The 16,480-nt window shown below is 41.5% G+C and overlaps 2 long non-coding RNA genes across 2 annotated transcripts; both read left to right on the top strand.

The window, feature by feature from the left end:
• Positions 1-260: 260 nt before the first annotated feature.
• Positions 261-6,455, top strand: LOC119858207. Its single transcript, XR_005293816.2, has 3 exons — positions 261-2,209; positions 4,387-4,573; positions 5,402-6,455. It is a non-coding gene; the product is annotated as an uncharacterized LOC119858207 (long non-coding RNA).
• A 7,694-nt stretch (positions 6,456-14,149) lies between these two features.
• LOC122460989 lies at positions 14,150-15,848 on the top strand. The gene is made up of 2 exons (XR_006282673.1): positions 14,150-14,999; positions 15,786-15,848. It is a non-coding gene; the product is annotated as an uncharacterized LOC122460989 (long non-coding RNA).
• The last annotated feature ends 632 nt before the right edge of the window (positions 15,849-16,480 follow it).

The raw sequence follows: 16,480 nt of genomic DNA, 5'->3' as shown, positions 1-16,480 counted from the left end.
CACTCTTCTGACAACAGATACATTGTAAGGCACAAAATATTCAAACTGATCAGATTAAGATGTACCAGACTGTCAGGATTTCCAGAACAGCTCAGTCAGAAGAAAATGAGAGAGACTTTCCTAGTGTAATGGGCATGGATAATATTGAGTTTCCTATGCACTGTTGCGTGATGCATCCTATGTTTGTGAAAGCCAGATTGGGCAGCATATTTCCTTTAATTGTGACGGCAGCATTTATTACTCTTGAAATAAGGAACAACATTTTGAAACCATCCTGACAATCTGTCCTAGGTTTTTACAGTTTAAGAATCTTATTTATATCTTATGGTTTTTTGCTCTCAAATTAGAATTTTATCTTCCCACCCCTTCTTTCTTACTGAAGCATTTTGAGGCATATATGGGAAGCTGAGTGGAAAAAAGTCCTACACAGGACCTTCCCTTACTCTAAAAATGTTCCATACAATTAGTGCAACATTATATTGCAGTCTGAGCGCAATCTGCCCTTATTTGCATGGGTGTAACTCCTGTTGTATGCTTGTGTAACTTGTAAATTAGGTCCTATGTACATGTTACTATCAGGGAGCAGTTTTGGTCTAGTGGATTGAACAGGGGGATGAAAGACAGCTGACATGGCTTTATTCATGATTCCCACTGATTTGCTGTGTGACCTTAGACTCTTTGCCTCACTGTCCTCAGCTGTGAAATGGGGATAATGAAACCCACCAGGGGGAAGTGCTTTGAGATGTGTGGATAAAGCACATTAGCAAAGTGCAAATTGTTGTTCATGGAATCATAGAAATGTAGGGATGGAAAGGACCACAAGAGGTCATATAATCCTTCCCACCTCCCCCATGCTGAGGTAGGACCAAGTGTACCTGTTGTTATTAGTAATTACTTTTTTCTTTTATGTATCTTCTGCAGAATTTGGTTTGTGATGCTTCTATCTAAAGGTTTTTTAAATTAATCCTTTTATTAAGACTCTCTTAAAGAGTCTTAGGTCATAACATCCCTTATAGAAAAGCCCTATAGAATTTAATAGAGAACAATATGCTTCTAATTTTTTTAACAATACGATCATATAGAATAGTTCAAAAAACCTATAGAGAGGCTATTGGTCCCTATTAAGTTGTCTGAATCTTACACATAATTTTGCAGACCCCTATTAGTTTCATCTCTACGAAGTTCTTTAGAACTTTTCCATAAGGAATACATATACACAAACAAACAACTTATCCCTATGAGGTTTATAAGTACCTCTGCAGTGATGCAGAAATGATACTGCTGTGTAATGCTGTACCTTACTAGTCATCTCAATTGACTTAAAATAGAACATTGCTTAATAAAATCACTGCTGCAGAAATCCTGACAGGAGAAGAAAATGCCATTTACATCAATAGACAGTTTTTGCAGCAAAGCAAAAAGCCAGAGGGAATGGGAAAACCTATGCTTCAAACCATTCAAATCCTTTCTAATGGAGTGGAATTGTTTTTCTATGAGATTTTTTGTTGCCTCTTTAAAATTGCACTATCGGATCTTGCTAATTCCAATATCATTACTTGCAATTGTTTTAAAAACAATAGTTTGGGTAAGGATTGGCTCAATATGTCTCCAATGTCAGCATGCCAGGCTCCTGCTGCAGAGATAATGCAGACATAATGTAACCAAATTATCCTCCAGCAACTCCTCCCAACATTTTGTTGCAAGGGTAGAAGGAAAACTGCCAAGAGCTGTACTTTATCCAGCCAATTTACTCTCTCTCCCCCTCATTTTGAAATGCAACAAAACCAATGTCTCTGCCAGCTGGTTAGTGAATTTTGCACCACCACCACCAAAACAAAAACAAAAGAACCACGTTATCAAAAGTACCAAAATATCAGACACTCCAAATACAGTCAAGGTAGGCTGCCTCCAAGATGGCAGAACTTTGTTACTAATGCCATTCAGCCGATCAACCTATGGAAGCCATACTTTGGGGAGGGACTGGGGAATTACCTCTTTGCCACGTGGATTTATATGTCTTGATGCTTTTCATGTGTATGTTTGAAATATATAATATAATAGTCTAGGCTGAATTAAAATTGTCTTCCCACAGGGCCGCCCTTCTCGATGGGTCCTACTTTCATTCAACTTTGAGGAGAGAATATCAAAACAGCTCCCTTGCCTCGATCAGACAGATCCACCTTTTACTGTTTGCTATTTTGCTTCTGAGGTACCAGCATTGAGAGTCATGTGGCAGTGAGATTTCAAGGGATATAGAAGAGAGAGAGTTCTTTTATGTCTTCTAGGCCATGGATCTGAGTAGGGGAAAACAGAGGCAAAACTAAAATAATAACAACAGGAATAATAAAAAGATTAATAAAATACACTTAACAGAAATAGGGATAGGGTACATGAAACAAAGTGGTCTTAACAGTTCAATAAGCTGAGACTTAACAGCAAAAATGTCACCTGAGTCACTGCTAAGTAATTCAGAGGTAGTGCAAGCCTCCTGTTCTGAGGAAAGGTGAGCAGAGAGAGTGAGTCAGATGGCAAAGCTGAAGCCATAATGTGTGTCAAATCAAGTCTTGTTTTCCCTCGGAACTGTACAAAGTAGTGAACATCCTGGAGCTAAGGTGCATCTCTGAAAACAGAAGCGGTCCAGAGACGGTAAAGGGGAGATAGAGATAACAGTTATAAAAAAGCTTCCAGGGAAACCTTGGTGTACTGTAAATAAGGGGCTTGACATGCTTTTTTGCCAGCTAGCTCACCAAAGGTGAAAGAAGAGTAGGAGCTGGCAGTCCATGCATTCCCTAAGGTTCAGGGAATGCAGGAGCTGCTATCCTGGGATTCGCAAAAAAGAAAAGGAGTACTTGTGTCACCTTAGAGACTAACAAATTTATTTGAGCATAAGCTTTCGTGAGCTACAGCTCACTTCATCGGATGCATTCCGATGAAGTGAGCTGTAGCTCACGAAAGCTTATGCTCAAATAAATTTGTTAGTCTCTAAGGTGACACAAGTACTCCTTTTCTTTTTTTGCGAATACAGACTAACACGGCTGCTACTCTGAAACCTGTTATCCTGGGATTATCTTCCACAACAGAGGGACAGGGAAGCAAATAAGCTCACCTCTGTGCAGCCAGCCAAGGGCATCTCCTGCTCTAGCTAAAGTATAAGAGCCTAAAAGATTGAGTTTTGCTGACCACATCCTCCTCACTAATTCAGATTGGTATTGGGTTTGGGGGCAGGAGAGGATCCTGAAAGTATGTGGTTCTGAGTGAAAGTGCCTTTTGCTTTGCATTGCATGTAACTCGCAGATGCAGACCACACTCCAAGCTACTACTGTTTTTCATTAGCTGATGAACATCATGAATATATTTATTAGGGAGCTCTCCACTTATATTCTATGAATATAAAAATAAAGTCTTATAAAAATAGCAGACTTCAAGGCAGAACAATACATCAATGCACTGTGTTGCAGGACTTCAGAAAAAAATAGCATTCTTAGAAGCAACTCTTATGGAAAAGTCCTTTAGAATTTAATAGAAATAAACTTTCTAGGCTTTTTGAAAGTTGTTAAATATAAAATTCTCTCCCTGGTGTATGTTTCTCTGGGATGGTTAATAAGAAAAAACCTGTAGAAAAAACATTCTCTATTAAATTCTATAGGATTCTTCTATGAAAGAGGATAGGATTGTATAGAATTTCTCTATGAAAGTTTAATTTAATCATCATATGGAGATAGAAGACATTAATTATTTTAAAATTAGGTCCAGTTTTCCATTACTCCTTTGACTAGTTAAAAATAATACCTTGTATTCATTGATAGAGGACTGATCCTGCTCTCACGCAGATTAGGAAACTAGGTTTTTGTCATAGTATGTCATGTACAAATTATGCCAGTCAGTTGTGTAATCGGGGCTATAAAATATACTGCACTTAAAACAAGTGCAATGTTACTGTATCTGGGAGTGGGAAACACACTTTCGTCTGCTCTTACAGTTGGTACATGAAAAGCTGCCTTGTGTCACTAAACAAGCTGTTGTAGTTGTTTTTTGTTTTAATAGATAGAAAGTGATTAGTCATTTTAAATTACTGGAGAGCAAATATAGAGATCTTGTGTATAAAAGAATCTGAATCTTTTCCACTAACTCAAAAAGAACTGATGGGTAATAATTCCTAGCCAATAGCATGGATTAAAGTCTTTGAATTATAGTTGTTTAGTCCCAGCTTCCACAAACACACAAGGTTAATTTTCAGCATGTGAGCTATCCCATTGTGGTACTTCGAAGTTAAACACATGAATAAGTGCACGCAGGATCAGAGCCTTAGTAAGAGCATCCTGTGAAACTGAGGCCAAAGTTTGTAGGTTGGGGAATAAAGGGGCCAAATCCTGATGGTATTTTCAGGAGTGAAGAAGAAAATGGGAGAGAACACAGCTGATTCCTTCATCCTGAACTGATACGAAAGCCCCAGTCCTGCAATTGGATCAGCATGGGGAGACCCTTGAAGACAAGGTGCTCCAATTGGGGCCAGTACTCTGCCTGCATGGATCTGAGTAGAAGATACTAGTTCCAGTATAACCATGTTGCTCAGGTAATTCTATCTGTCAATCACCATAGTATGTAAATATCTTCCATATAAAATCAATAGCAATCTCCCTCATGGACTTCATGGAGCATCTAGCATTTCTCTGTTTTTGGCATCAAAACTCTAGTCAGAGTAGGGGGGTTGTTTTGATATTTTAGATTTTATTAATTTACTATTTTTAAAGGTTGATTTAATAGAATCGGAAGACTGGAAGGGACCTCGAGAGGTCATCTAGTCCAATCCCCTACACTCATAGCAGGGCTAACTATTATCTAGACCATCCCTGACAGGTGTTTCTCTAACCTGCTCTTAAAAAATCTCCTATGATGGAAATTCCATTTTTTTTAGGGTGTGGCTTTTTGGGGGGGGGGTTGGTTGGGGTTTTAGGCTAGAAGGGGTGTCAGTGCTGAAAGTGTCATTCTTATGGTGGAAAGGCCTTCCTTACATGCATTCCTTTATCATTTAAGGAGATGGGGAGAGTGCACATGGAAGCCACAATCACAGGTGTACAGTAGATTAAATCATTTAACATGTTCCTTCCTTTAGTAGATCTGCAGAACTGCTTCCGTGTCCAAACTCAATACACTGTCAGGATTGCCTTGTGGGGTCTGCTTTAACTGAACAAGTTTACTCCTTGTTCACATATGCCTTGTATTTGGTTTTAACGGTGCAAGTCTGTTCTCCCTATGTGTATAATTCCCTTTCTCGTTAATGGAAACTGAGAAGGTAAATGGGATGCAGAAGCCAGTTTACAGGTTCACTGGTGCATCAGGAATAGACTGGAAAGTTGATTTGCCTGTACAGATCAGAAAAGGTCACTCTCTGTTCTTACAGCTGTACTTATTGCAAAGCTCTTGTGCTGCTGTCACTGCCAGACGCTGTGATCCCTCGGAGGAGCAGGGTGTGGATTCACAGAACACACAGCAGGAGTTAAAGCTGCTTCAGGTTGCGTGAGCTTTACACATTTTTCTGTCCATTATGCCATTGTCATAGGGAGCAAGAGGAGGGGGGTAACCTCCTATTTGTCTCAGCAACTCACCCCTTCCTGGCCTGGCCCAATCCATTATTTCTGCACAAGGGAAATGCATGTATTCAAAGGGGTGGGGGAGTGAGCATCTCACCAAATAATTCAAGTCCCACAGCAAAGCTCCATGTGGCTGTACCCAGTGGATTTGCTCCTGTGCACACACTGTACAGTGTAGGGAGTGTAGAGGCCAAAGGAAGTAATAGAAAGTGAAACAAATCTCTTCTTCCCCAAATGGGCAATTGGAAGGCTTGTCTATTTCCTTCAATGGGGACCAATAACTTGATCTGCTTTGTCCCTTTCATATCTGCTGTTTGGAACAATAAAGTGTCTATTCAGGCACAAACATCTGCCTTAGTTTGCATCCCCTTGATAATGCAGAAGATATGGTTAAATGCCACTCATCGATCTGTATTGATTGGTTCTTACAGCATTTTAGAAACCACTGGAATAATACTTGTCATTACTCTCCATGGCGTATCTCATCTGATAATTCTTTCTTTTTCTTTAAGTGAAAGAACATTGCATTTGTATATGCTTTGTTGGGCTATAATTTCCAGGTGTTTTACAGACCATTTCGCCCCAAAAACTCTTTGTAGCTTTTCAAGTCATGCTTGTTAAAGATAGTGCATGTTATATGAAACTAAAACTTGAAAGGGATATGCATTGTGATACTAAAAAGATACATTGTAAATCTAGCATTTTTATTTAACTAGTGTATCTGTTTTACCATGTAAAATATTGTTTAGTTTTGACTCTACACACAGCCCAAAATCTGGGCATCCAAAGATTTTGTTTTACAAAAAATAAACATTTGTGTCCATTTCAGACTCAAGTACAATGGCTGTAAAGACAGCAAGAACCCTCGGCTATGTATTATCATGTAATTTGTCTTACTGAGCTGGGCTTGTCAAAATGACAATCAAGGAAGATTTCACTCATGTCTCCATTTTATCCTGAGAAATCCCTTAGGTGTCAACTTTCCATGTGTTCGCCCTTTCCAGTATTGTCTTCCTACTGGACTGTTTGCTTGCATTTCCTTTTACCATTTTTCATAGTGAAATTGGTGTTCCCAAAGTCACTTCTCTCTCTCGTGTCAGGGAAGATGCTGAGAGATTAATAATGGAGAGCAGCGTTGCTTTGATTTCTGCGTTTATTTTGTCACTGCTGGCAAAGGTTCTGAGTTAGGAGGAGGTATGCAGCAAGCATGAAAAATAGAATACGGATGCTAACACCCATATTACAGGTCCTGTTTTAATTTGACTTTGGATCTTCCAGATCTGTTAATTGTAATCTCCTCTATTAGAGCCAGACAGTTCTGTTTATTGGCATTAATTTCATAAAGATACAGTGTATTTAATATGAAATGTGAAGCCATGTTATGAAAGATACTATTTCAGTGGCTTTCCCATCGCGAAAGGATTATAGTTAATGCATCAGTATTACTCCCATATCACAGCATATTAGACACTCTGCACAAGTTATACATATTTATGCACATCATTCTTTTTAAAATTATATGAGAGAGAGTTATAAGTAGGGTGACCAGGTGTCCCATTTTTAAAGGGGCAGTCCTGTATTTAGGCCCTCCTGCAGGTGTCCTGACTTTTTCTTAAAAATGGGCAAATTGTCCTGTATTTTCTGTCTCCTCATCAGTACTGGTGGGTCCTGCTGTTGGCTGGATCCCTGCTTGCCAGCTGCTTGCCCACCAGCGGCAGGAGGAGGAGGGGTCCGGTGACTGCTGATGGGTGTGCAAGGCTGGTGGTGGGGTGAAGCTGCTGCACATGGGGCCAGCCACTCCCCCGCTGGTCTGTCAGTGTAGCCCCTGCTGCATGCCAGCTCTTGGCCAGCAGGGCCCCAACCCCCGTCCCATTTCCAGCTGGTACTGGCTGTACATTGTGAGCTGCGGTGGCTGGTGAGTGCGGGCAGGTGCCAGGCAATGACTGGTTACATGTTGCCTCTGCTGCCCACCCATCAGCCCTTTACGTGCTCCCCATCTTTCCATCCTCTCCCTGCTTTGCCACTTCACCCCCGCTGCTCCTCCATATCCCGCCCCGTGGGGTGCGTCCCACTCCCAGCACTGTGTGGAGAACCAGCCCCTGGTCGGAGCATTTAGCTCACCAGCAGCCTAGCTGGCAAGCTTCTTCCATCTCCCACTGTCTCTGGCTGGGCCAGGGCCACGGGAAAGCCCAAGACTGTCTAGCCTGGGGTGCTGGCCAGGAGGAGCCGAGCCCTGCGTGTGCTGAAGCCCTGCACACCACTGGCACATGGAAGCCTCCCTGCCCCTCAGCTAAGCTCTAGAGTGGAGGGTTGGGGAGGGAAGCGATTTCCATCCTATTCATGCCCCGAATCTTCAGGCTCCACAGCAGCCCCCAGGGCAGGGCCTTAGTACTCTCTTCACCTCCCCCACCCTGGGTCCTGCCTTAGGGAATGGGGGGCTGCTCCTTCCCCTAGGCACCCTCCCCTACTGAGTCACCTCTCTGGCCAGTTTACTGAAGCCCCTGCAGTCAGGTTCCCTTGGCCTTGGTGCACAATGAATCTTTAGAGCTTAATTACTTCCTGCTCATGCTGTAGCTGGGGGACAGGAGGTGGCTAGCAGCAGCCTGGAGGTGTAGCTGCCTTTTGACACTGTGCAGGCAGGCAGGGACAAGCTGCTTCAAGCCACGCAGGCGGGGAAATAAGAGATGAGCTCTGCAAAGACACGGGCCAGGTCACCCTTCCCCCCCTCCACTGCTCCTGTGGCTAGAAACAGCTCACATCCCTTCCCTCCTACACAGTACCAAAGGCTGCTGCTGGCCACATACTGGTGTGAACCCTTGCAGAAATCTGGAGAGCTGTGGCATGAGACCCTCTGTGTCTTCCCCCCCCCCCATGTGTTACCTTGGGAAGACATAGTGTGAGGTACCAGGAGAGGGCCCAGCCAGGCATGGGGGCAGAAAATGCCAGGCGGGAGGGTCGGTCAGTCACCCCTCCTGTGTGAAAGAGTGCATGGGAATGTGTGTGTGTGTGTGTGTGTGTGTCACTCCTCCCCATGTCTTAAAGTCTTGAAGATAAGAAGGTAAATAAAAAGAATCCAGCTACACAGGATTTCTTTTTAACGGGGGTCAGTCAACTTGATGTTAATTTGAATGTTTGTACTGCATAGTTCTGATTGATTGCCTTTGAACTCACTTGAATATGAGTAATTTTACCAGGTGTCCCATATTCCGCCTGGGGAAATATGGTCACCCTAGTTATAAGAGGAAGGAAGAAACGGGCAGCCACATCCTAATTAGTTTTGGCAAAGGGAAACTGAAGGACAAGGACAAGAACCCAGACAATTAACCCTTCAACACACACAGACAGTCTGCATGTCTGTATTATTAGCTAAGCTTGAATATCCTCATTGTTCAAAGAAATGTGTGTGTGTGTGTGTACATATATAATGTTTATGTTGAAATATTTTAGAGAATACTAAACACTTTAGGGCTGAATAATATTTTCAAAAGTACCAGATGTCTAAATCACTTTTGAAAATAGGTCTTAGGCTTTTACGTAACTTCGGTGCTTCTGAAATTTTGACTTCATAACTTGTCTCAGCTGGAAAAGCAATGCTGATCCTATCTTTTTGCATTTTGGAAAGTGGAGCTGACGACCAGTCTGTATTCTCTATTTCTTTATCTGAGATAGAAGATCTGTGATCTAAATCTTAGAGTTGATTATTGTATGCAGTTTAGTTATTGGGATACTTTTTTGCTCAGCTTGCTTCCTGAACAAATCAGTCTATAATTGTGATTGAAATTGGGGAAGTTACTGAGTTAATGATTCACTCCAACAAAAATAAGAGATTTTTAAGAAGAGAGAGCTTTGAATGAAAGGGGTTTAGTACATTAAACTATTTTTTGACAGGTAGTGATGGTAGTGGAACGTCCAGAGAAATTAAAAGCTGAGGAAATGCTGTAAATAATAACGTGCTGCATTGTACTGCACCCTGTGCAAAGATAGATGAGTGCAACATTGGCTTCTGCCTTGTATCACTTTTTCAGTGTCACTCTCTTTCACAACCCAGGCTCTTACGGACACTGTGCACATTAGGCCCCTAAAGTAGTGTGTAATGTTCCCTTTTTACTTTTTGTCCCCCAGAAAAGTCTTTGCAATTTTTTATATAATCTTTTTGGTTTATTGCTCTGTCCAGCAACAGATTTACCAAACTGGTTAGAGTAATACTGGATCAATATCTATCTCAATAACAAGCGATCCATTTATAGAGAACGAGGCTTCTGATCCACGTAAGGAAGATACTGTCTGACTTCAAACATGAACAAAGCCTCCTATTTAGACTGTATTAGTAGCAGATTATGGCTGGATCTATGAATCTGGGCTCTGCACTCAAAAAATCTGCATCACACAACATTTCCATTATTGACATATCATGATAAACAAAACAACACAATGTTAATCCAGGCACTTAGAAGCCAGCCTATTCCTGGGTTTTACTACTGCTGTTGGTACGTTTTTGTGTCTTTCGCCACTTCAGCTCAGACAACAATGACATTGGTTGTTTCCAGAAATAGCACTTTTTGTGCCTTTGCCCAGTTAATGTTTTTAGCTTAATTTCCTGTAGGAAAAGACAGTTTTCCATCAGCAATTCTTGCACTAACGCTGTTGTGGCATGTGCAAAACTGGGATGACATCTGCAGTCCCATGCATCCTATCAGGTTTTCTATCTGCTCTGAGTAGCTTGTCTTTAAAAGGATGGAGGTAGCAGTGGCTAGTGGTTAGAACAGCAGATGAGGAGTCAGGACTACTGACTTGATATATAATATTGGAAAAGTCATGTCCCTCTTTAAGCCATCACTTCTCCTCAACAAAATAAGTATAATCATATTAACGACCCACCTCACAGTTATCAGGAGGCTGAATAAATTGACTTTTATAAAGTAGATTAGCTCCTCAGATAAAAGGCACTGTATAAAAACAACATTATTATAATAATGCAGCTTTAGATCCTTGCACCATTTTCAATCACTTTGTTCTTTATTCTGTGCCCCTTTCTATTCTTTATGCTACTACAGTAATTTCTCGGAGCTGCATTAGGTTTCTAGGGGCAGTATATTGACTAGAACAGACAGACATCGTTGTACAGTGTATCTACATATTTGCTAAAATGAGGCTCCACTTGTTGTGAGATTCCTTCACATGCAATGTGAATCCATATTCTTGTTATCTTAGTGCAGTGCAACTAGTACAGGATGTGGCTGCCCATTTACTTAGAGGGGCTGGATTGTTTTTATAGCATGATACCTATTGCACCTGGATTTTGTAGAGATCACTGGGTGATTCAAGATGGTGTTTTTATTTATAAAGCCCTCTGTAACTTGGGCCCTACCTCTCATTGAGATGGACTCTACTGCTGTGCTCTCTCCAGGCTGAGGGCTGGTGAGACACTTGACAGATTTACACGTCCAGTGGAAGGGAGATCTTGGGAGTGGGGCCCTTAGCTCTGGAATTTGCTTCCCTAAGAGGTCTGAAAAAGCTTGACTTTGCTGACCTAAGTTCCTGGAATGTTGCAGGAGCTGTATACAAGACAAGTCTTTCCTGATGAGAATTGAGTCTCTGGGATGGTTGTGAGGATGCTGTGTCATTTTAGATTGCCAGAATTTGTTTATATTGGTTTTCACCTAGAGTTGCTGAAAAACACATTCAAAACATTGCTAACAGGCTGGGGTTTCCAAAAAAGCCATGGGGAATTTGTTTCTCAAATTCCATTGAATTTTAATGGGATTTGGACATGTAATTGCTTTAGGCTCCTTCGTAAATCCCAGCCTAAACAAACAAAAAGATCCTTGTTATCCGCTCACATGGAATCCTGTGCATTCAACAAGTCTCAGACCATTCCATTATTCCTGAAATCTGCCCCTTATGAGTGGAACCCCTTCTTTGTCCCAGTCATAAGTGCTTCCATCTGTAAGAACCCCTCAGTGTTCTGTAACAGCTATTCCTAACAGATCTGACAAACTCACTAAATCTACCACACTGCTTTCATAGTATTTATCCATAAAGAGTGTCATATGTGGTCTTCAATAAAATCTGGGGTCACAGTGGTCATTCATATTGTTGTGAAATGTACATACAAATATTACCTAAGAAGGTTTTTATGTGTGTGTGTGTGTGTGTGTGTGTGTGTGTATATATATATATGACGCACACTGAAAATATGTTCCTAAAAGTCTGAATCAAGGCAGCATTGACAGTTTTCTGCCATACAAAGGATGTACATTCACCTATTTGCCTAAGTTTACATGTAATTTAAGCATTGTAGGCCAGCACAATGGAGGCCCCCTTTGCATGTGAAGTCAACACACTAGAGAATAAACCACTGGGGGTCATCTTGACTCTGGGGACAAACAATGACTTTGGGGGATATAAAGGGAAGGCAAAAAGACACTCCTTGAGCCTTCACCTGAGGAAGTAATCAGGCAATGCAATTACAATAATGAAAATGGGATCTGAACCAGCCTTGGATGGAAACACTGCAAGAAAGCTTTAGGTAAGATAAGACTGCTTTTCGACAGATGGTTAAGTTTAGTCACTAGCAAGCTAGAGACTGTTTTTTAGTTTTACATGTAACTTTTCTGTTTCCATTATCCTCACTATCTTCAAATCTTAATCTTTGTTAATAAAATTATGGCTGATTTCACTATACATATAACTCATTGCTCTGGTGTTATACAAGAACTGATCCTGGGTTGAATCAGTCAAGCTGTCCACTTAACAAACCTGGTATTTCTGTGAGTAGCTCGTGATGGGCTGGATATCACAGGGGAACACTTGAAAGAGGCTCAGGGAATGGGGTGCACCTATTGTGAATTTACAAACTGAGGGCTAGCATTGTCCTGAGGAGAGTGTTTGGGAGGCTGACAGGCTGGTGCTGTCAGGGAGCTGACACCTAGTTAAGCACCAGCCAGTCTTTCTCTCTCTCTCTTGCTGGACGCAGATGGTCAACAAGGTGACTCTGAGTCCTGAGTGCCCCAAGAAAGCATCACACCATCTTGTGCTCCATCAAACTCATGAAAACACACTATAAGCCATAGCTCACCAATCTCTAACCCTTCAGTTTATTTAAATGGCTGATCCAAAACACATTGATGTCTATGGAAAGATTGCCATTGGTATCAATGGGCTTTGATCAGGCCCTAAGAGATGTACTCAAACAAAAATCATAGAACTAACAAGACACAGGCTTAGCTTGTATTGTGAGAGCTCAGGTTTACAGTGTGCTGGCCTAGGACTTGCTTTTTCACGTGATTTTTTAACAATGAGCTTAAATTAACTCTGCAAAGGAAATCACTCACTTCTTAGTCCATCAGACAGTGACTTGGCAAGAATTGCTGTCTATGATTGCTCAGCAGGATATTTTTTTTTAGAAAAAAAGGAAAAGAAATCAGGCATCATTTCCTGTAAAGTAATAAACTAATTATTAATAGGGGTCATAAATCCCTCATCAACAAACTGCTAATTAAAAATGTTAGCATAACCTTGCACATAGTTTAAAGTCAAAATAGTTTAGTGGAGAGAGTGATGGTTATCTATAATATACTGAGCATGTCTATAAAGCCACTCTCCATGCTGTGTCCCCTTCTGTTCTGCTCTAATTTATATCAGTTTGTGCCTATGGACTATGTGCTCTTTGCACAGGGATTTTTACTCAGCATATTTTACTAACACTACAATGCTGTTTGTATTTCGGCCTTACAGACGTGAAAAATAATAACTAGAGTGGAGATTTTCAAAGGCATAAAATCAGATGCCTATCTTACAATGACTTTCAGTGGGAGTTAGGTACCTCTGCTATTTGTTCCTTTGAAAATCTGTCCCCTAACACTTTTCATCCAAAGATTTCAGTATTTTATAATGTCTGGAACTTCACAATACTCCTGTGAGGGAGGTAACATATCCCTGTTTCAAAGATGGGGAAATTTCAACATGATAGTTAAATCCTGGTTCTTCTGAAGTCAAGGGGACTTTTGCCACTGATTTCAAGAGGGCCAAAATTTCACCCAGAGGATTTAAGTCATTTGCCCAAGGACATACAATAAGCCTGTGGTGTGAATTCTGGGAACCCAACCCAAATCTCTTGACTCCTATTCTGTTTTTTTATATCAGTTTACCAGGTGTGATAGACCCAGGCCAGTTGGGTACTGGCCACTGGATTAACAGTTTTCTGTTCTGATCAGAGCAGGGGCTGCTTCAGGCTAATGAAACACCTGACTCCAATTAACCTGCAAAGAGTCAGGTGAGGCCATTAAGCTAATATGACCACCTGACTCTAATTAAGGGCCCTCTGATAATATAAAAGGGCTCACTCAAGTCAGGCAGAGAGATGCTGTGGCTAAAGGGCTAGTTAATGAAGACACCCTCAGGTCATTGGTAAGGGAGCCCCAAGCTAAGGGAGAAGTAGGAGAGCTGTGGGGAAGTAGCCCAGAGAAATGTAGCAACTCTGGCAGTAAAAGGTTGGCTGCTAACAGCTGCTACCATTAGGGTCCCTGGGCCGGAACCCAGAGTAGGGGGTGGGCCCGGGTTCCTCCCCAACCCACCACTACAGAGATACCTCCTGGGAGGGGAAAACAGGCCCCTGTCAGGACAGGAGGCTAAACTGTTTTGACATGATGCTGTAGGAGCAACAAAGACTGTGGGAATTCTCTCCCCAACCTCCATTGCTGGCTTATGATGAAAAGGGCTCAGTAGACTGTATTCCTGGCCCTAGAGAGAGAAGGGCTACATGGAGGGTTGCAGTGAGCCTCTGACCTTAGCATAAACAGCCTGGAAGCGTGGGACCCACGGGGACAAGGTCAGAGCTCTGCTACACAGGACATAAATAACATTAGCACAGGGTCCTACTTAAAAAGTTTGGCTTAGACTTCCCAGTTCCTTTGGGCTAGAAATGTAATGAGTGCTCCAGTACTACATTTCTTTGCCAGTGAGGAGAGTTGTTGCTTCCTGGTTTTGGCTGAGATCAGAATCAGAAATACTGCAGGAAGTGCAGAAGGGCATAAAAACCTCTGCTACTATTTTAATGTGACATTAGCGATTGGGAGAAGTACCAAACTGACAGCCTTGGAGACTGATTCCTATTTATCTACGGAACAAGCATTCTTCTCCCCGCTGCCCTAGCACTGTCTCAGCCCTGACCTGGAGGAACATCTTAGTGAGAGCTAGCTGAGCCTTCATGCCTATTCAGGCCTTGTGATATGAATTCCTGCGTGCTTGGAATCTGCACCAAGAACACCCAACTCTAAGCACCAACACCATCAAAGAGCCATCAGCTTGTAGCAACTAGTGGTCACTCTTGACCTGTTTTGAATTATACTTCTGGTGGTAGTATGGTGCTTCTTCTAATGGGAGATGCAAGTTCAGCTACCCTGCTTGGTAAGTGCCACCTCTAGGTGAGGCAGTATAGATAGTGAGCTGAGCATGATGGAAAAAGCAAAGAACCTTTACTGAGTCACATTGGCCCATCCCGCTTTTTAAATAGGCTTTGAAGTACAAAGTGTTTTAGGTAACAGCTCTTGAATTAGGTAAGACATGGATACCTACCTCAATGAATAGGTCACTCCACTGGGACTTTGGAATAGAACACTAGTCTCCTAGGTGATATTGGAAAAATCACTTTAACCTTTTATATCTCAGTTTCTTTATCTGTAAAATGAGGATAATAAAGTTTACTCTCTATTGTATAGTGCTTTGAGATCTATGAATGAAAATCATCATGCAAGGACAAAATATTATGATTATTACAAAGATGGCATTCAATCCAGGATTGAATTGATATCTAATAAGTTATAGATGTTCATAATGTACTTAAATTCTTGCAGCTTCACACACAACATGATTTCTCACAGAATGAGTCAGGGTTATACACTGGCTATTTCAACAGTTGCCCAACTATATTTTATTTGTATATGTGATGCTGGTAGGCCAGGTGCCAGATCATGCCATGGTCCCCATGTCTCAACTGGACACTAATACATAAATAGCTGGAATGTGTCTGGCTCACTTGAGGGTTAAATAGTGATAAAATAGGTATTAGAATGGTAAGAAAGCGTTTAGAATTTAGATTCTATTGAATGCTTGTGAATTGCTGCCTGCATTAATTTTGCTTGTAATATCAGTGTTCCTTACTGTATTGTAATATCTGAGTGGTGGTTTTGTAAGACTCACCATACAGGAAAGGGACATCAATTAGTGTGAAGATCTGCTCTTCTACAGAAATTGTTACACTCCCTCCCAAAAAAGGAGACCCATCAATGCCAGACAGGATATGGATGGATCTTACAACTGGAAACTCCCCACATCTGGATTGAGAAACTATCAACAACAGGACTAAAGACTCGTATTGTTCTGCTCTCCTCCTGGTGAAGATGAGTCATGCAAGTGAACTCATCCCATCAGCTGAATTTGAAGCTCAGAGCACATGACAGGAGGGTGATTAAAAACTCCAAATGAAAGGAACTAGGTATCTCTATGCTGCTTGGACCTTGAAAGGTGTTTCTAGGCACAAGCAAGAGATCCCTAGTTGCTTAGCTTGGATTAGGCCTATATAGCTTGGTGATTATAGAAGCCCATATAAACTTTGAAACCTAAGATCGTAACTTCTCATATGTTTATTTGCTTGCTTTAACCTTGTAAATAACTCTCTAATTTCCTTTTCCTATTTAATAAATCTTCATATAGTTTACTATAGGAATGACTACAAACATTGTCTTTGGTATGAGACCTAAAGCGCAATTGTCCTGGGGCAAGTGACTTGTCCTTTGGGTTGAGGAGTAACCTGAATGTTGCTGCTGTTCTTGGAGTAAGGGGCCATCTATCACAGAGATATATTCACCTGGGTGGCAAGACTGAATGAA

The sequence above is a fragment of the Dermochelys coriacea genome, chromosome 7, assembly GCF_009764565.3.
Source record: "Dermochelys coriacea isolate rDerCor1 chromosome 7, rDerCor1.pri.v4, whole genome shotgun sequence".
Taxonomy (NCBI): domain Eukaryota; kingdom Metazoa; phylum Chordata; order Testudines; family Dermochelyidae; genus Dermochelys; species Dermochelys coriacea.
The sequence above is the reverse complement of the archived record's forward strand: the minus strand, read 5'-3'. Positions and strand labels throughout refer to the sequence as shown.